Consider the following 20,614-nt stretch of genomic DNA (forward strand, 5'->3'; position numbering starts at 1 on the left):
CATCCCAGAACCCCTCAGCTCTGCACGTGCTATTGTGGGTCCTGGTCCATGGAACCCCAAGTCCAAACATAGGGAAGTACCTTTCAGACACATCCAAGAAATGACCCTTAATCCTCCAAGCTAAGAGAGATCATCTGGACTAGACGTGGTAGTGACATAGGCTAGCAGTCTGTATTGTCTGCAAACCCAGAACTGTCCTTGGCTGGCCAATGTAAACGTGTTTTAATAGCAACACACACGGTCATATAAATGGGAATGTTCTAGGCAAATGTGTGGTCTATGTAAATGTTCATAAATTCAAAGTAAACATGTTGGGCGGTGATGCCTGTATACAATGTAAATGTCCATTATTTGGTAAGACAGAGGACTTTATGAAAGATACGTCTGGCTGATGGAAACACACATGTGCAGTCAGTGGAAATGCCTGTTTAGTACAAATGAAAGGTTGAGACAAATACCCACGTGAGTCTGTAATATGGGACCAACCATCAGAGATGGAAGTCACCAGGGAGAAACAGCAAGGTCATTTCCACCCAGGGACCAGGAGAGCAAAGATTCAGGGGTACCACGTGGAAAGAAGAGAGTGATTTGGAGGAGGAAGGGGGTTCAGGAAGGAGCTGAGGGGTAGGGCACTCTGGCTTCTGGGTCAGGGTAGAGAGCTGGGTCAGCTGGGGCTAGGGGTACTGAGGAAGGTTTCTAGCTGGAGGACAGAAACCAAGGGAACCCAGAGGGCAGTTAGGGGCTCTGGAATCTGGTGCGGCAGGCAGGACTCTTGCTGAGGCTGGACTCTCACAGCCTGCCCCGCCCCCGAGTGCAGCAGCCCCCAACACTGCTCATGGATGAGCAGGTGATGGCCACCAAGTGGAGAGTGGAGATGATGAGAGGGTGGAGATCTTTCCCCCCGACTCCTACCACCAACTCTATCACCCCAGGGGGTTGGTTATGGCAAAACACAACTAGAGAGCCAGCAAAACTTAGTTCCAGGTCCACCCAGCCACTGGGTAACATTGGCCAATGCCCCCCAAATCCCAAGCCTCAGTGTTCTCCGTGGAAAATGGGAGAGGTGATAAATACCACCCACATGTTCTCACATGAGCTCAGAGGTAAAAGGGCTTTGCAAACTGTTAAGTGGTGAACAATGTGAGATGAAGGTGCTTTGCTGGCCCTGGGGCTTTGTTGCCAATTAACAGGCACTGGGGTGGCCGATGTGATGTCTACGGCGTGGTGTGTAAGCCTGTGTACAGCACGTGCATGCATGTATGTGTGTATGTGTTTAAGACTCAAGGCTTTCAGAGACTATGCCATGGAGGTTTGAAGTGAGGGGGAAGAGAAGGAATAATCTTAAAAGCAAAAAAAAAAAATATTATGTGTCAAAAGGAGTGGAGAGGCTTAAATGGCTCCCAGGTGGGACACAGAATAAAATAGTCCCTGCTATTATTTTGTGATTGTCTCCATGCAGGGAAGACTAGCAGAGGGTCGCCATAGCAACCCTGGGCATCCGGCAGGGGGCAGCCTGGACCCCACAGGTTTGTCTGGGCTGAGCAGTGTGAGTCAGCCCATCAGAACCCAGAGGCCAGGGCTGGGTTCAATCTAGGCAGGACCCTTGTCTGTCATGGACTCCCATTTCCTCCTGTTCGGCAAACCACACCCGCAATGGGGAAGAGGGCAGACTGGAGTTGCCCAGTAGAGGGGCTAGGCCAGGGTAGGACTGGGGGCTGCATCCAAAGATGGAGAATCTCAAGATGGGGATGGGGTGAAGGCAGGGGCTGAAGGTATGCTGGAGGCAGTGAGGAAGTCCTGCAGGGTGCTCACAGAGGGCAGAGGCTGTATATGGCTAACACAGGTGATAGGATAAGGACTGGGAGGTGGGGTATGGGAAAGAGAGGGTGGGAGAGTCTGGGTGCTTGGGTTTGGTGGCTCTCCCAAGCCCATCCCTGAGCCTTTGCTACTGCAGGGCAAGTAGACATTTCAGAGGCTAGGTCCAGAGTGGATCTGGCCTCACTGATGGGCTTCAAAGGTAGGGGTCAAGAAGAAAAGGAGTGTGGAGAAGGAAAATCCTGACGGGAAAAAAAGCAGCTATAGCAGATTCACGTATTTGGGTGCACGTGCAGAGGCCACTTTTGGTGGAAACTGCATTGTAGGGAAGAGAGAGTTCTCCACTTGTGGAAAGGTAGCTGTGAGCTTGCTGTCTGTTTCACTGCTGTATCCCAGAGCCTGCCATTCAAGAAATATTTTTTGAATAAATGAATGAATGACAGAAGACTGAATGAACAGTGCTCAGAAAGCTACATGGAAGCTCTAAGGAGGCGTTAACATCCTCTTTCTGAAAATTTGCAGGCTGCATTAGAACTAAGCAAGCTATTGATACCACACTGACCTAAAAATAGCAAATGGCGAAGTCACTGGCCTAGGAGGCTGGAGAATCTTAACACCAGGTGGCCCAGGGCATACCCAGAGCTTCTGGCAACCTAAATCCGGAAAAAGTGGTAACAGTTCCATCTGGTCAAATGACAAAAGCCTAAATTTGTATCAAGTAGTGGCTGATAACAGTCAATTTCTACCTAGAAGGCACTACGTTGGATTTAGGTGTTCAGGGTTCTTTAAGTCATGCTCTGAATGAATAAGCAATGATTCCAAAGTATGTGAAGCTAGCCTCACAGTTTGAAGTCCTTGAAATCACAACAGCTTCAAATGAAGAACAAGCTCATACAAACTCAAGAGTGCTTGATCGATGAGCAACTCCAGCAAGTGAAGACATCACAGTCTGGGGCAGTGCGTGGCTGACCCCTTTACCTGTTGAACTAGCTGCTTTGGCCCTTGTTTCAAGGGAAAAGGGCTCTAGAGGAATTGGGGGTTTGGTGCTCTTAAGGTTTGAGGTCTTTGGGTCTCTGGGTTTGGTCAGGCCCTTAGAGACTGTAGGCTGAGGCTGAGCAAGGGTAGCCTTGGGACATGTCTCAAACTCTGGTGAAGTCAAGAAAGGCCACAGAGTGGAAAATCCAGAATCTACATCCCATTCATGCCAGAGCCCTGTTCTATCCACTGTCTGAGCAGATGTCCCCCTATGAAGGCCCAAGAGACTCCTGAAAAGCAGGCACGAATAGACCGCAGAGTTAAACAGTGCAAGGGCATGCTGTGGACCCACCCACTTTGGGTACATCTTTTGCCTTCCCTGTGAATCAGAAAATCAATGGGATAGACTATGCCTCACAGGGCCACCCTAGGGATCGAATAAGATGACGGATACCAAAGTGCTTCATTAACAATAAAGTGCCAAAAAGAGTTACTACTATTCTTGTTGCTATTATTGATTCATTGGGTAGAAGGGGGGTCTGTTCCCAGAGTCCCCGGGGACTTGAAAGCGTCTCTGGGGCTTCCAGGGACATCCCTTCTCTGCACTATGAAATTATGACTGACAGCTCTTCCGTCTTCCTGAGCAACTCCAACATCTCTTACCTACAGCTGCAGCTGGGGAAGGAGTGTGTGTGTGTGTGTGTGTGTGTGTGTGTGTGTTGCCAGAACACGGAAATCACATTTCCCTGTGTCAATATATCCTCCAGGTGACGTCTGTCACTCACACCCACTCCAGACATACCCTACCTCTCAGCTGTTGCTCCTGCTGTTCTCCACCTGGAACCTGCTCCCATCTCTGCCCAGCTAAGTGGTTCAGGGTCCAGCTTCCATTCCTCCTTCACCAGGGAGTCCTCCTGGATTTTTCCAGCCCAGTGGTGGTCAATGGCCAGCACAGTGCGGGAAGAGGGAAGGAAACTGGGCTTAACCTACAGCCTGTCCGGTCTGTGCCATGGCTGGCAATCAGTGAGCCTTCCTGGAGGGAGTGTGCCTCTGTCGCCCCACCTGGCTTTTGTGTTTCCTTCCCTGACTGTGAGCTACTGCCGGGGAGTGCATGGTTTGACCCTCAGGGCCCAGCCCGGTGGGTGTAGGCCCACACAGGGTGGATGGATCAGGTCTCTCTCCTATTTGAGCCACCTCAGATTGGGAAGGGGGAAATGCAGATTGGCAAAGAAGCTCTCAGGATCCCGATGTCAAAGGTGGGGACACGGACATAGGCCAACCCCTTAATTGGGGGAGACTGAGTCCCAAAGAGGAAAAGTGACTTGCCCAAGGTCACACAGCCTTGTGGTTTTGGACTCAAGGTTGATAGTCAAGGTGGCTCTGGATTCCAGGGGTCTCGAGGCCCCATCTGCTGCTCCGGGTTTCTGTGAGCTCAAGTGACCCCAAAGTCCTTAGTCACTGTCCGTACCTGTTGTTCTCTCCCCACCAGGCCTTGGCTACTCATCTTGAACTGACCTCAGACTCTAGGGCAGACCTGTGGCCTCCAGCCAGGGAGGATGGTATCTTCCTGAGGAATGAGGGAAGTTGCTGAGTGACAGGGGCCTCCCCAGCCTGGTGGGCCATCCAGACCACCCCAGGCCCTCTTGGTATTGAATGGAACATTTGTTGAGTGAAATTGAATTAACTGTTCGATTGCAGGAGATGTAATTTGATCTGGATCTTATGAAGCCCTTAATAAAGTCAAGGTATTACTGGTATCTGCTGCTTTTTCATCTGTTAAACAAGGCACGGGACCAGGGGCAGGTTACTCAGCTGGGAGTGAGGGTGTCTGTCCGCTCTTCCCGCCTTAGCTGCCACCATGCCATGTGCCGCTTGGGAAACTGCTACTTGTTTCTACACCAGAAGCAAAAGTCTTCCTGCTCAACATAGGGAGTGCCTATCAACCCTAACAGTCCATCTGAAAGAGATGGCTCGGAAAGGAAGGGGGGTTGGATCTCTTTGGGGCTGGGGGTGGAGGGGAAAAGAGTAACATTTATTAGGTACCTTCTGTGTGCCAAGCTCCCATTCCATTCAGCTCACTGAATGTTCACAGCATCCCTGTGTGCTAGTTGCCTGTGAGAGTCATTAAGGAATGTTAACTAATATACCAATTTTCTTCCTCTTGGAACTTGGTGCGGAACTGCAGTTCTCTGTCCCCTTTAACATTAGGTATGGCCATGTGACTTGCTTTTGGCCAATGACATATTAGTGGAAGTTACAAGTATCACTTACAAGAGAAGGCTTTAAGACCCAGGGTGGCCTTGGCCACGCCTCTTCCTGCTGCCATGGTAACTGGATGCACAGGTCGAGATGGCAGGCACTTCCTCAGCCTGGGGTCCTCAATGAGGAGTGGATATCCCATGCTTGGAATGCGGGTGAGAAATGACCATGAGTTGTTTGAAATCTCTGAAATTTTGAGGCCGTTTGTTACTGCAGCAAAACCTAGCCTAGCCTGACTGCTCCAGTGCCACTATTTTCTGGATGACAAAAGGGAGGCTCAGAAAGGTCCAGAAACTTGCTGGGGGGAACCAGAGTAAGTGAGTGGCAAAGTTAAGAGTCAGTCTTAATCCACTGGATGCCAAGACCATGCTCTTCCCTAAGTAGAGGGGTCCTGGGGCTACCTCAGGCTGGCTAGGTATGGTTAGAGCCCAGCTGGTGGGGATTGGGGATGGGGTCTCAGCACCTATTTCTCCTAATTTCCAACCCATCACTTAGCACAGTGCCCCTGAAATCCTCACTGTGGCCCACTGGAGATGCTAGAAAGGGGCCTTCAGTCTGTGAGAGGTGGAGGGAGTCACAGAAGAGAGACCTGGAGAGGTCATGGAAAGGGCTCGAGAGCTGGGTTCTAACCCTGGCTCTGCTGCCACTGGCTGGGTAATCTTGGGTAAGTTACTGTCCTTTTCTGAGCCTCAGTCTTCTCATCCGGTGTCAAATGGAAATAATGCTACTTCCCTGGTTATTGTAAGAATGAAATGAGATGTAAAGATCTTGGCACAGAGTAGGCCTCAATACTTGGGCTCTGTTGCTATTGGAGGCACCAGCCAGAGCTGAGGTGGCCCTGATGCTCCACCCCACCGCCCTTTCCTCTCTGCTCAAGGGAACAAAGCCAGACTTCTCTCCTGTTTTCCCTAGACACACCCTAAAGGAGGCTTGCCCATTCATCTCATGGGTTCCCACTCAGTCCCTAGGGGAGGGAAAAACAGCCATCCATAACTCCATTTATAACTGGGAAGTGGCAGTCCAGAGGGTGTCACACGGAGGAAGCTCTGAGAGAGCAATGTCGCAGTGCTGGCTTCTCTTCATGGCAGCTCCATTTGCAGGGTCTGGAGGGAACTTCCTGGAAGGAGGGCTGGTTGCCCCAGACACAGCAGGTGAAGTTCCAGGAAGAGGAGCTGGAGAAGAGCTAGAGATTCCACGGGGTCGGTTCTGCTTTAGAGCTGCCCATGTGGTCTGGGTTGGGCCTAGGCTGGTTCTGCCCCAGCTCCCAACTGCCTACTTAGCATTCATAGACTTCTTCCTCCCATCCCACCTTCTCCTCTGCCAGGATAGCCCCTCCCTACAATGCCATCTCCCCAAACATGGACACACTGGGTCCCACCGTCACACCTCTGCTCAAGGTGGGCACTCCTCCGGGATCAGGACCACATCTGTTTGCTCCTCCCTATGTCCCCAGTGGATGCGGGCAACCATGACCTGAGTGACCATACCAACAGCAGCTGCCATTTAATGACAGCCACTCTGGCTGCTCCACTGGCTGCACACCACAGGAAACCTTCAAGGTAGGTACCACCATCCCCATCTTACAGACTGGAGACACTGAGGCCTAATGAGGTTCATTTGCCAGGGGTATGAAGAGATGGAGCCAGATTCACACCCAGGTCTGTCTACCCCAAGCCTGTGTTCTCAGGAAACCCAGCCCCAGCCCCTGACGAGACGGTGGGGCTGATGGGTGGACGCCGGCCTCTCCTGCCAGCTCCCCACCTTCTCACCCTCCTCCCAGCCTTCTCCTCCCCATTACTTGCCTCTGTGTAGTTTCCTGTTCTCCAAGCAGCCTTCCACATCTGCCCCGGCCACGTGGAGTTCCACTGCCAAGCTACTAAAGCCCAGGAGGTCTGCTGTGGACTCGGGTTAGGGTGGACTCCTGCCCCTGCTGGGACCCTGGGAGCAGGGTCTGCGTCCTCTACCCTCTGCTGCTTCCAGTGTGGCTGCCCACAGGGCTGGGCACTCAGGGGACAGGGGTGACAGTAAGGAATCCAGAAAGGGCCCAAAGAGTTGACTTGAATCTCAGGCAGGATGCAGGGCTGTGTGTTTTAAGGAAGAGGTTTACCCAAGGCCTGGACAACGAATCAGAGGGAACTCCAGACCCCACTTTGGCCCTGGACTGAGCTGTGGGGAAAGGAGGTCCCTGATCAACCCTTGCAGCCCCAGACAGCTCCGCTGTTCCCTCCTGGCTGCCTCTGACTCTCTCTCTCTCCCTCCTTGTCTTTTTCCACCCCCTTCCTCTGCCCTTTTTCCCTTCCTAAAAAACACAGAGAAATGGGATTCAGAAGCCTACACCGCCTGCGAAGTATGGTTCAGCCTCCCCAAAAGAGGAAATGCCAGTGTGCAGGTTCTCATGGCAACTCCAGCTCCTCCCCCCGCAGCCGCCCTGCGCCCATATGGTGAGACTCGTGTGGCACCGGCTCAGAGGGGCCTTGGGGTCTGGGGCTTGGGCTGCAACGGGGGCCATGTTGGTTCCCTCGGCTGCCCTGTCCAGAGCTCACCCTCCTGGGCACACGAGACCACCTCCTGCAGGGACTCCCAGTCCTGTCCTTGGCCCTGCCCAGGATATAGATATGTGGGGTGATTTTCAGAAGCTGCCTCCGCCTAAGTGGGGGGCTTTCTGTGGTCAACAGCACTCTGGGGCAGCCTTTGAACTCTGCTTCTAGCTCCTACCGGTAGAAAAGAGTGTGTTAGGCACCCTCTGCCTCCCCCGTCCCTCTGGCTTTGTCCATGATACATGCCCTAGACTTGGGAGTTCCATGTTAGGTGTGGAGGGATGGGGAAAACAGGAGTGCAGCCAGGAGCTGGTTTCTTTGTCCCTGGCAGTGGCACCCTGGCTGCCAGCCCCACCCCATCCCAAGCTACTGCACAGGTACCCAGCAGTCCTGGTCTCTGAGCTGTGGAGTGAGGGAGCAAGGCTTGAGCCCTCGCCTTGGCTGAGCTGCCCCAGGACACTGTCCCTTCATGCCCCTAAAGTCAGCTCCTACCAGCTGTGTGGACTCTTGGTTTTCGAGGACAGTTGGCATTTCCATGACATATAAAATGGAAGCTAGTGCCAGGCAAGCTTGGGGACTGGAGGGATGGCAGCTGCGGAGCAAATCTTCTAAGGCTTGATACTCATCCTGTCTCTTTTCCTAGGGCTCAGACAGACAGACAGGGATGCCTGGGTCCCTGGTACTGCCTGGCTCCTCCTCCCTCCCCTGACCTCAGGGTAGCTGCCCCAGACCTCAGCCAGCCATGGGGCATCTTGAAAGAACCACCCTGGGCAGGCTAGGTGGACGAGGGGCCGGGGGTGGGGGAACGCAAGCCCCAAGCCCAACGACAGTGAAGGTTGGGACCCACTCAGTGTTTATGAATGTGGCCCCTCCACCACTTGGGGCCATTCTCCCTGGGTGCCCTGAATCCCCAAACTCCCCATCTTGATCCCTCCTGCACACTCTGCATTTTCAACCCCTCTCCCCAGACATTCCCATGACTATCAGAATCAGGGAACCCCAAAGGGGATAGGCTTGACCCCTAGGAGCACACAGATGGGGCCCAGAGAGGGTTAGAGCTCTACAAGGTCACACAGCGAGCCTGGGGTAAAGCCAGGCCCAGAAGTAGGTCCCCCGCCTCCCTGCCCAGGGTCCTCTCCAGGGCCCAAGCCGCTTCCTCTGAGGATTTCTCCCCCTCAACTGAAGGAAGGAGGGATGGATGTAGGGGGGCAGGGAGTAGAGATTCGGGAACAGATGGGCTTGGAGGCTCCGCCGCGGGGGCTTGAGGGAGGGGGAGGAGGCCCGGAGAAACTGGAACTGTTACAAAGTTGCGAGTTAAAACATTCTTCACACTCCCGCCTCCTTTACTGTTCTGATGCACCAAGACGTGACAAAAATGTGTCAGATTTTTAAAAAACCACACACACACACAAATGCCAGTCCCCGTCTCTGCCGCCCGCCCAAGCTTGGGCCATCTGTTTCCCGGGGGTGGGAGGGGAGTGGGGCTTGGCAGTCGGCACCATCACTCTGGATGCCCCCAACCCGGGGTCTGGACCAACGGCCTGGCCCAGAAATGGCCCTCAGGTTACGGTGGGATGTCTAGGAAGGTGAGGGCTGTGACACTTCTCCTTCAGCAGCGCCGCCCTGCCCCGCCCACCCTGGAGTCTGGCGCACGCCCGGCCCTTCACACCGAGCTGGGCAGTAGCCCTTCTCTTCCCTTGCTGTATCTGGGGGCACTGGGGCTTGGAGAGCCCTCTCTGGGACTCCCAAAGCCCATCCTTGTAGTACAGATGGGAAACTGAGGCCCAGAGAGGAGAGGCTTGGCCAGGTCCACAACGAAAACAGTCTGTGTACACGCTTCACCCATTCGCTCAACAAACACTGACAAGGCATGCTCTGGTGCTGGTGCTGAGCACCGTTCTCACCACACATGGTTCCGGGCAAGGGGGACTCAGTGCTGAACCAGCAGATGCAGGCTTGTTCTCCGGCAGCTCAAGGCCAGGGGAAGGCAGCCGATCCTCGAGTAATAACAGACTGACAAACTGGGACTTCCAACAAAAGAAAGAGGAAGAAAAAAAAGCAGGCAGGCCTGGCAGTAGGGACTGGAAAGAAATGAGGGTGACCAATCATCCCCATTTGTCTGGGAATGTCTGCTTTCAGCACTAAGAGTTTTGCATCTTAGGAGACACCTTGGTTCTGGGCAAACCAGGATGACTGTCACCTGAAGGCTACTTTAGGTTGAGTACACTTGAGCTGAGTCCTGAACATGATGAAACCAGCAATGTGAAGATCTCGGGCGCAACAGAGGAGCTGGAAGACTGAGCGAGGACGGAGTGGGAGAGGAGCAGGGGAAAGGGAGGCAGGCAGATCACAAAGGGCCCGTGGGCCCTGGAAGAGAGTGGAGTGGAGATTTTATCTAGTCACAGGATTCAATTTTATTGTGGTCATTGAGTCAAATTAGGGAGCAGCTTGGTGCAAAAGTCACAGATTGTAAAGAATTTAAAAAATTCATTAAGGTTGGAGCCCTGGGGGCAAGGGCAGTAGCTTGGGTGCCTGGAGAAGCTGGCCGGGACTAGATGTGAAGCTTCCTCAGGGAGCTGGGACTTCAGCCGTAGGGCAATGGGAGACACTGAAGCATATAAGCCGGGATTGATGGGGTTAGATTTGCAAGGAAAAAACCCTAATGCTCTGGGCTGGTCATGGCTCTGTACAGGACCCTTTCCTGCCGTCCCCAGAACACCATCCACCACTGTCCCCACTCCCAAACCTTAGGGAGTCCTGTCATCTTCCAAGACCCAGCCCAAATGCCACCTCTTCTAAGAAGTCTTCCCTGACTTGCTGAGAGAGACAGGTGCAATCATGCCCTACCTAGGGCTCCCCCATTCAAAGACCCTCAAGCAGAGGTCTCAAGGGAGCCCTCATCACAATGGACACCGTTTCGGTTCCCACTTTGTCACAGCGGATCCTTAAGGCCATCTGACCGGAACCACGTTCCAGTTGTGGACATGGAGGCTCAGAGAGGGGAGGTAGTTTGCCTGAGACCACACAGCAGTTGAAGTATGAGGTCAGTTCAGAACCATGTTGCCTCTGTCTGAGTTCAGAGTCCCTGGGCTCCTGCCTACAGGGGTAGTGGATGGGGAGAAGCAAAGAGTGGCCAGTCACCTTCCCACAGAGGAACAGAGGAGTGGTCATTACCATGGTGGGCTGGATGGGATGGGCCGTGGGGCATGCCACCTGGCCAGCTGGCAGATTTATAATGGAAGTCTCCCAGATCAATTACTGTATTACCAGGCAGCCTGACCTTGAAAGCTGGTGGGGGCGGGAGAGGCTGGGGTGGAGTGGGGTGGGGCCAGCCTAGAGCAGCTGCCCAGCCTCCTCCAGCAGAGGGCACCCTGGGAACCAGGAGACCTCCTGGTGGAGAGGAAAGGGGCGGGGCCTGGAATCCTACCATTATTGCACATTCTTCTGTTTAAAATAGTGAAAGTCCTTGTTAGAATGCAATAAACCCTTCCCTACACTATGCTCCAGGAAGAGATCGTCAGACCATTCTGAAGAGGAGGAGTTGGCACAGTTATTTCTCCTCTCTGGGCCTCAATCTCCCTGCTGGCAAAATGGGGATCCTCGTCCCAGCTCCACTCACTCCATAGGGTTCGTTTGAGGCTCATGGTGAATAGGCTTAGAAATGGGCCCCTGGGCATGTCCAGCCTGGAGTAGAGTCAAGGGTGTCCAGGGCGCCAGGCGGAGGTTCAGCCATGGTGAGACGCGGAGGGGTGCCGAGGCCTCAGAGGACATTACTTCTGATTCCTCCCATGGTCTGTGTGATGATACTCAGCGCCAAGGGACTTTCTCAGGGGTGCTCTGAGATCCTGAGGGGAGGGTGCCTGGCCTGGAGCCCCACCCTTGCAGGCACCTTATGGGAGAATGGTGAGCCCTGGGTGGAGCAGAGTCTCCCTTGCCCTCCCAAGGTGACTTCAGCAGATGCCTGGCATGGTTTGCAGCAACAGCTGGGCTCTATTCTCTGTACCAAGTGGGAGCAGGGATGGAGCCCTGGAGGAGGGAGAAGTTTGCCTCTTGCTCCCTCAGTTTCCCTTTGTCAACATTTCCCCTTAAACTCCCACCAATTAGAAATCCATTTGGGCTAGTGGATGAATTAAGGGACTTCATACATGCACAGTGTTTAGAACAGTGCCTTCCTGGCCTGGGTGGACAGGCAGAGAGTGGAGGGTGAGTAGCCTTCAAGGGCTGAGAGTCCATCTGTAGTTTTCCCAGTGTCTGGTTTGGGAGCAGAGGAATGCACAGAGGCAGGGATGAGATCTCTGCCTGGAGCACAGGCCTCTTCCCAAGACAGGCGGGAGGGAGGGAGGGAGGGAGTGCTGCGGCTGCGCCTGAGCCTGGCTGCCTGCTCACCACAGTGCTGGGCGCTGCAGGGAGAGTTTGGGGAGATAGGACAGGATCAGGGGGTGATTATGGGCAAACAGAGTGGAAAATGAAGGCCTTCAGCTGGCAAATGAGTTTAACAGAAATGAGATGGGCAGAGGCAGTGATGAGAATGGCAATGTTGGGCAAAGGCAAGCCGATTTTCAAACTGGCCCGGGTGGGCAGGCTGGGGTGGGTTAGCTTCATCCCTTGCCCTCAGCAGCCAGCCAGGTTGCAGGGACAGTGCCTGAGCCCCCAGACCCACCCCACACCAAGAAGGCAGAGGGACAGAGAGATCTTTGGATTGACAAGATCCTGCATGAGTGGTGGGATGAAATTAAAGCTAGAGGGATGTGGTCAGACGTGCAGAAAAGTTCCTGGACAGCATGGGAACAAACAGGGAAGGCTGGGAAGTCCTGGGGACAAGCTGCCCCCAGTGCCCACCCTCCCAGAGGAGCCACTCCCAGCTCTGCCTCAGGCAGCAAGCAGAGCCTCCTCACTGAGGGTATTCAGCTGTGGAAGACCTCCCAGAGGCAGGCCTCTCTTTGGGTCTCAGTTTGGATATCTATGAAATGGGAATGACAGTGCCTTGCCAGTTCATATGAAGCCCCCAATGAGACTCAGAACCAAACACTATCTGTTTCCTGGATTGGGCCACCATCCCTGAGAGGGCAGAAGGCAAACCCTTCTCTGGCCCGAGGGCTCAAACACTGCTGGGTAAACAGCCTGAAGTGTGCCTCACAGCACCCTAGACCCTGTCCTCTTTCCCCTACTGATCGCCCCACCCTCTGCTTCTTTTTCCCTCCTGCCCTTCCCAGTGGGGCCTGAGCAAACAGGGACAGCATGGCCCACATCACACACAGGCCCAGGCCAGCCCTCTACCTTTGCTGGGCCTCAGTTTCCCTGTGTGGACAAGGGCTGTGCTGACCCAGAGAGTCGTGGAGACCCTTCCAGGGCCCATGTTCTGGAGGGGAGGATGCTGTCTCTGATTCTTCCCCAATCCTCATGGGCCACTCCTGCCCCAGGATGCTGCCTGCACCCACCCTGCCCGACTCCCCTCCACGGGAGCTTCCATGACCTCTGGATGGGGCAAGAGGAGATGGTAGGTAGGTTGAGGCAAGAGCAACCTCCAGTACGTAACTAATAACTGGCTGACAGATTGAATTAGACCTTTTCCAGCTCCATACCCCATTGATCCAGGAGGACCCACATATGTGAGTGTGTGTGACCCTCGCCTACACAGTTCTGGGGCCCCAGTGCACAGCCCCAGTCAGGTAGTGTTAGCAGAGAGAAGGCATGGTACTGGTAGCTCCTACCGCCACCTGACCCCGCTCAGCTGCCCCAGCTCCTGCCCAAGGGGCCTCTGAGCACTAAGTTACAGCTTGGCCTGGCTGCGGGGAATGAGAGAAGGGCGGTCAGAGGGAGGAAGGATGGGGTTGGCTGGAGCCCTTGGGGATGAGGGGGCAGGAAACCCTTTTCTATGAGGTTCTCAAAGAGGGAACAGGCTGCCCAGCCCCAACTGAGAACATGACCCCACCCTCACCTCTCAAAGCCAACACCCCTCACCCTCTCTTGAAGCCTCTCCAGCCCCCTTTAACTCCTCTTTAGCAGCCCCCAGCTCAAGGCCAAGGACTAGCTTCCTTGGCCCTGGGTTTCCCTGAGTGCCCAGCCTGGGGGTCTCTACTCCATGAAGGGCTGGTGGGTGAAGGGAGGCCTGCCTGCCTCTCTGTGACCTAAAAATCAATCCTTTTAGCCCCTTCTGAAGCCAGAAGGTCTCTGGTTCTATATTTTAAAATACTTTGAAGTCGAAGGACTGACTCCTGAGCCATTCCTGTGCACATGTGCCCTCAGCTTGGTCACACACGGGCACACACACAGCACACGTGTATACCAACAGATGCACACGACGACAGCAATATTTCAACAGCTGACCACTGCACAGAACCCACACTCCCTGGGCTGGGAAAAAGACAGGCACTGCAGGAGGATCTGGGCACGGAGGCTCTGGGACAAGCAAGGCCCCTGCAGGAAGGAAGCTGGTGCTTCGCCACACTCGAAAGGCAGGACTCCACCTCTGGGGGAAGGTGGAGTCACCCCCCGCCTGACAGGCTTTTTGAGGATCAGCCTCACCTCCATAGACACCCAGTCCAGGGCTAAGGCTGCCCCAGTGGCATCTGGAAGTCCTTCCTAATATCTAACTTAAATAAAATCAACCATCTCTTTCCGTATTCAGTAAACATTCTCCACGCACGGCCATGCCCTGGTAGAAGGAAGCAGAGATGTGCTAGGTCACCTAGAACTATGTGCGGTGCGAGGGCGGAAGAAGAAAGTGGCTTTGTTGTCTATTAGTGGTGGGGGTGGGGAGGCTTCCAGGATCCCTGGGTAGATTAAACTGTGGTCATTCCCCATGATTCAGTTTTCTTGGCTAAATAGGGCCTGGTTCAGGCAGGAACCCTGCCACCTCCCCCTGCCACCTCCCCCTGCCACCCAGTCCAGTGGAACGTCTGCCTGAGCTCACTGGTGGGGTAGAACTCCACCCTGGACTTTGGTCCTGTCTAAGGGACCCATTTAACCACTCAGGGCTTCAGCTAAATCCCCACCCAAGATGCATCCTGAAACGGCAGTGATATCTTCAGGTGTTTATCTGCCCTTCTCTCAGAAAGCCCTTCCCACCTCTGAGGCATCCTACCCAGACCCCCAGACCCTGCCCCACTGCCTGAAATTCCACCAGTAGGGGTCCTTCCTCAGTGTTTGGCTGTTCTCTGCGTGGGGGTGCTCTTACATGCCCCAGTTCCAGAGATATGGGCCTCCTCTACCACTCTGCCCCTCATATCCCAAGTCCCAGGGGCTGAAGCTGGAGGGTCCAGTGGGGGATGGGGAGAGCCTCTGTCACCCTCCATGCAATCAGCTGAGTGTGGCATAAATGACCCATGAGTCCTGGGGCCTGGCAGAGGAAATGCTCAGGCCCAAGAGTGAGGTCACCTGGACAGGGAGGCCCAGGGAGGGTCTAAGCAGGGCAAGCCTGGGCTCCCAAGGCAGAGCCCCTCTGGCAGAGGCTGGGGCAGGACCCGGGCAAGCCTTGCCTTCGGACCTCGGCTGAGCGTGCAACACCAAGCATCTGCTGGGGAAGGTGGGGAGCTGCCACAGAGCCTTCCTTGGGAGACTGACCCAGATTTCTCTCTCCCTTCCTCTCTTCTGCCACACAGGAGCAGTGTGTGTGTGTGTGTGCGCGTGTGCACGCATTTGCGTTCTCAGCCTTGGCAGGCGGAGGGGTGGAAAGGGAGGAGGCTTGCTGAAAGCTGTGGGAAATGAGACAGAAATCCTCCCCAAATCCCTGGCCACTGTCACTAATAGCTGAAATACGCTCTTGACAACAAGGTGAAAGTCCCTGGATGCTGGGGCCTGGCCTTGCCACCAGGAGCTAGTGTCCCAGGCCTGTCTGTTATGGGAAGGCCCCAGGCCTTGTGGATGGTTGGGGGGTCATGGCCAAGCCCTGACTCCATCCTCTGGGACTCCTGACATCTCCTTTCGAGGCAATGTCCCACAGGTTCCCCAGGCGCTTCCCTGGGAAGCAGTGAGCTCCCGGTCAGGAGAGCGGTATAAGTAGCTGGGGAGGGTAGGTCAGCATCCTGTGGCAGGCACTCAGGTATGTGTGGGGAGGTGGCTTGCACAAAAGAGAGCTGGAGGGTTCCTCCCAGCCTGAGCTGTTTCTTTGATGCCTACTTCTATCCACAGTGCTGGCCACCAGGAGCCTCTACCCAGTCCGAGTTGGCTGGCCTTGTCCCCAGGAGGCCAAATCTCAGGACTCAGGGAGGAGGGCCTTGAGATGGGCCAGGGAGGGCTGGACCCAGGCCTGAGAGCAGCAAGTTCCGGAGCATCTGACTCCAGTGGGAGGGGAAGGGTGTGTCCCTGTGGGGCTGCTGGCCGTGGCAGGGGCTCTTGTACACACATACAGATACAGAATTGTACTTGAAGGGACATGCTCCTTCAGACTTGTAAACACACAGCTGTACACATGTGACACACATACAGAGATCTGCATGTGCGAACAAAGGCATGCTTGTACACACATGTGCCTGAGCTCATACAGAGGTGGGCACACACCTTGGTATACAGGTCCCTGCCTGTGCACATGTGGGCAGGGACGCCTGGTTCCCTTGTGGGCTATTCTGAGCCCCATGAGGTGTATGAGAGACATTTTCCCCAGAGACTGTCCACAGGATGTTCAAGCCAAATCCTCAAAAAGCTTCCAGAGGTGACTCCAGAGGCAAGCCCTCTCCTCTGCCAGCACTCGAGGCCCCTTGCCCGACCCTCAGCCCTCTGGTGGGCTCTGTGTCATGTCCTCTCTAGCCAGGCCTTTCCTGCCTTGCTCCATGCTTGGCAGATATCACGCTTTGCCCTGTACCCTGAGAGCTAGAGCCCTGCTACTTGTCGAGGATCCCAACATCCTGCTAGAGGGCAGCGGGAACCTCCTGCTCACCCACTGCTTGTGTGTGACCCTGGGTAGGGTTCTGCCACTGCCTGGGCCTCAGTCTCTCTTCTGCCTATTGGAGCGGCTGCTTTGAGGCCTGGGAGCTCTGAGAGCTGGGAGACCTAGCACAGATGAGTACAACGTACAACCATAGTCGCAAGTGCCCTCCAGGCCAGCCCCAGCCCAGAGCGGCCCTTTCCTGCACCCAAGGAGTATCCTTTGTCCTCATGCATCCCCTCCACAGCTAGCTGGCTCAGTCAACATGCTGGGAATCCCACCCACCTGCAGACGCTGACCTGCCCACACGGCACCCTCTGCCAGGCAGGTGAGGTGAGATGCTGAGCTGATCCACCTCCAGGCTGCCCTGCATGTGTCCTGGGCCCTTTCAGACCCAGGGCCTTTGCACAGGCGGTTCCCTCTGCCTGTGGTGCTCATTCCTCTCCCTCAGCCTAAAAACACCTCCTTTTCCTCAATGAATCCATTCAAGTGTTTGCTCTTCTGTGCAGCCTCTCTCCCCCATCCCAGCCACCCCCACACGGTGCTCTGGTTCTGGCTCACTGAGCAAGTTTTTCCCAGCACTGGTGAGTCCTGCCTATGTTTCCCCACCACCAAGGCCATGGGCTCCCCCAGGGCACAGCGAGGACCTGTTTATCTCAGTGTGCTTGGACCCTCCAGAGGGCCTGGCTCGGAGCACACAGCATCCAGCAAGTGTTGGCTGAATGAATGAATGAATGAATGAATGAATGAATGACATGAACATGTGGACATCTCCACCAAGTCCTGTCTATGAGCTGAGACACAAGTTTCCGAGGTCCCCTTTGAGTGGGTGTTCCTTGGTGGGCAGGGCTGCCTCTCTCTGCCTCAAGGAGTCTTGCAGTCAGAGGGTTGCCTCTCGTTCAGCAAACAGCCCTGGTGGAGGCCCTGTTGTCAGAAAGTGTGCAGCACTCCTCGGGGCAGCAGGCACACATCAGAGAACATGGGAGGGAGCCATGGGGCCTGCGTAATATGGGGCTAAGATGAATGTGCTGTCGTCACTACTACCCTCATCTGCTGATCACCGTGAGCCGGCCCTGGGTGAGGGGCTGGGGATTAGTCTCTGCCTGCCCTGGGGAGCACAAAGGGGAAGAGATGCAGGTGAAGGAAATGACTTAGGCGCTGAAGCTGGAGGCAGAGGAGGGTGATGGCTCAGTAGAAGAGCTTGGGAGCCACACAGCCTGATTCATGCTGCCCACCACTTAACAACCTTGTGATCTGGAGCAGCTAACTTAATCTCCTTGCATCTCAGTTTTCCTTATCTGTAAAATGGAATGCTAAGTGTATTTGCCCCATAGCATTGTTATGAAGATCAAATGCTTGTAAGATGCTTTTAACAGTGCCTGGCACATCATAAGCACTCAAAAAACAAGCCCTGCCACTATGAGTTGTTGGATCATTAGTTCAGAGCAGCCCCAGACTAGGCATGCAGCAAATGGGCAGGCTGGCAGCACAGGAGACAGGCAGGTGGCAAGGGCTGAGGAACTCAGCCTCTCTGAATGATAGGTGGCTTGGCTTCTTGTGTTCAAGGAACCAAAGGATCTAAAGAAGTCTGGCCAGAGGGACACTGAGATGAGCAATGTGGTTGGAGGAGAGGATACTGACCCAAGAATTCTCTGGATAAGAAGAAGGAGGAGGGGAAGCCTGAAGTGGATGGGCAAGGAGGGTCTGGGGTCTGGGAGTGCTAATTCTAGCCTTTCTGCTCCTAATAGTGCACGGATGAGGGGGCATGTGCTTGCCTTGCTGTGGAGGTCAGCATCAGCAGAGCTGTGCAGATCGGACTGTGGCCGGGCACAAGGGAGGGGAGCGCATTCTCCCACTGGAGGAGCACAGCAGAGGGCTGAGGAGCTGCTCTCTCACCTCTGGCTATCTGGATGGCCCTCCAAGGAGCCCTTCTAGGCTGTGGGTGCTCGGGCTGAGATTTGTGGACCTTCCCAGGGATGTGGAGCCTGCTCTTCAGGCCAAGCCATCCTAGCAGAATAGGGAGGGGCGAGGGGCCATGGAGTGAAGGAGGCAGCTGCTGAATATGTGAGATGAGGGGTGCTCTCAGGGGACTGGGCTCGAGGACAGCAAGTCCCTGGTGCAGGAGGGAAGTGGGTGGACTTTCTTCTCTTGCTCAGCCCCGCTGCGTCTCTTGCTGTCTACCTAAGGCCACCCCCTCCCATCCCACCATCAGCCTTGTCAGTGTGACATTAATGGGCTGACATTAACAAGCCGGAGCTCCTCCACTTGTCTGCCAGGTCGAGCCTCAGCCGTGGAAGAATTGCTAATTACAGCCACCCTAAGGAAATATCAATGATGGACGTCAATATTATTGCCTCCTGCATCCCTGCTGTTTATTTGGAGATGAAAAGCGCCCTAGGGTCGTCTCTCCAGGACGAAGATGAGTGATGACAGAAGGGAGGAGAGCTGCACATGGAGAAAAGGGCATCCTCCAGCTGGATTCATTCATGAAATCAGGACCCATTTCCTCTGAGCAGAGTCCTCTCCACTGAAGGCCCAGGGTTGGGGCTGAGGGCAAAGGAACCTGCACAGGGAGGAGGAACTAGTGATCCTGCTCCCAGCCCTGGTTCATCAAGTGACTGCATGTATGCCTCTTTGTGCCTCAGTTAACTCATCTGATAAATGGGTATGATAATTCCAGTCCTGCCTACCTTGTGCATTGTGAGGAAGTGAATGAGGTGCAAAATCAGGGTTTTAGAAGGACGACCTGTGGTGCAAATGCAGGGGCTTTGTGGGCTGGAGGATACACGTGGGGTAGCTGAGCAACTGGAAGGCACCAGCAAAGGGATGCACATGTCCCAGCTCAGTGAACTCTCTGAAGCAAATATCCTCCCAACCATCCCCTATCAAGCACTTTGGTGGAAATCAAACAAACACTAAACACAAACACTAAAGCCAGAGAGAAGAGGGGAAAGCTTGACTCAAATGTGCAGTTGCTGTCTGGTGTCTCTGAGCCTCTGAGCCTGTGGGGACTTGCAAGGCTTCCAATCCACACCCTAAAACCCGCATGTAATGCCAGTCACAGGCTGAACTGTCACGCAGGGCAGCCCTTCATCCGCTGAGAGAATCTCCCAGGCATGCACACCCCTATTCAGAGAAACAGGGGCCCAGTTGAGAAGCCCCTTTAGAGACAACCTGGACTGTCAGAGAAATGCACTTTATGTGCCAGGGTCACGACGCATGCACAGGAATACATCCACGCGGCAAGTTCATGAGAGTGTGCAGAGACTAGAAATAGGCAAGCACACACACACAGAAACACAGCCCCAGAGACACTTGTGGAAACACATACATTGTATGGTATTCAACACACATATACACACACAGGGGAGCTGCCCTGGGGAGCTCACGGGGGAAGATACACACACACACACACACACACACACACACACAGCATCTTAGGCACACACACACACACACACACACACACACACACACACACACACACACACACAGAGCATCTGGGGAGCTCACGGGGGAAGATACACACACACACACACACACACACACACACACACAGCATCTTAGGCACACACACACACACACACACACACACACACACACACACACACACACACAGAGCATCTTAGGCCCCAAACTGGGTTCTTCCTAGCCCTTGGGAACCTCTCCCTGTTGAGAAGGAAATAAAAAATCCCATGTGGTCTTCAGACACATGTGGCCTCTCAAGCCACGGACAAGCCAAGCAGCAGCAACTAGACGCTGGGAAGCAAAGCCCAGCGTGGCCTGAATATTTCACAGGAGATTTTGCTTCACAGAAAATCCCTTCTTCGCCGCTGTGCATGTCAGGGTATAATTACCTGTTAGGTAGCAGAGCAGAAACCTGGGAGGATGTGTGCACAGCTTCTGGCCTGGGCCACCACTGGGCCTCTGCCTCTGCCTCTGCTGCAGGCCTGGCAAGGGCCATCCTGTCTGTCACCTGCTCCCACCAGGGGCCAGAGGGAGGACAACTGGATGCCACTTTGGGACACAGAGTGTCCTGGCTTAGGGTCGCCTCTGCTCCAGGTCCTCAGACTCTGCCAGCCCCTAGCTGAGGAAGAGCCAAAGTCCCCCAACCCTTTGCCCCCACAGCATCTCCCCCAGCTCTTCAGCAAGAGCACAGAGCCAC

The 20,614-nt window shown here is 54.6% G+C and overlaps 1 protein-coding gene and 1 long non-coding RNA gene across 4 annotated transcripts in view; one reads left to right on the top strand and one right to left on the bottom strand.

Annotated features, from left to right (window-relative positions):
* LINGO1 (leucine rich repeat and Ig domain containing 1) overlaps window positions 1-20,614 on the bottom strand; it is an 87,266-nt gene that overhangs the window by 39,816 nt on the left and 26,836 nt on the right.
* On the top strand, window positions 10,537-19,128 carry LOC129050162 (uncharacterized). Of its 2 annotated transcripts, none has more exons than XR_010137198.1 (2): window positions 10,537-10,629; window positions 18,726-19,128. It is a non-coding gene; the product is annotated as an uncharacterized LOC129050162 (long non-coding RNA). The 2 variants fall into 2 exon arrangements; XR_008513692.2 differs by lacking the exon at window positions 10,537-10,629 and adding an exon at window positions 11,077-11,213.

This window comes from Pongo abelii, chromosome 16 (assembly GCF_028885655.2).
Source record: "Pongo abelii isolate AG06213 chromosome 16, NHGRI_mPonAbe1-v2.0_pri, whole genome shotgun sequence".
Taxonomy (NCBI): Eukaryota; Metazoa; Chordata; class Mammalia; order Primates; family Hominidae; genus Pongo; species Pongo abelii.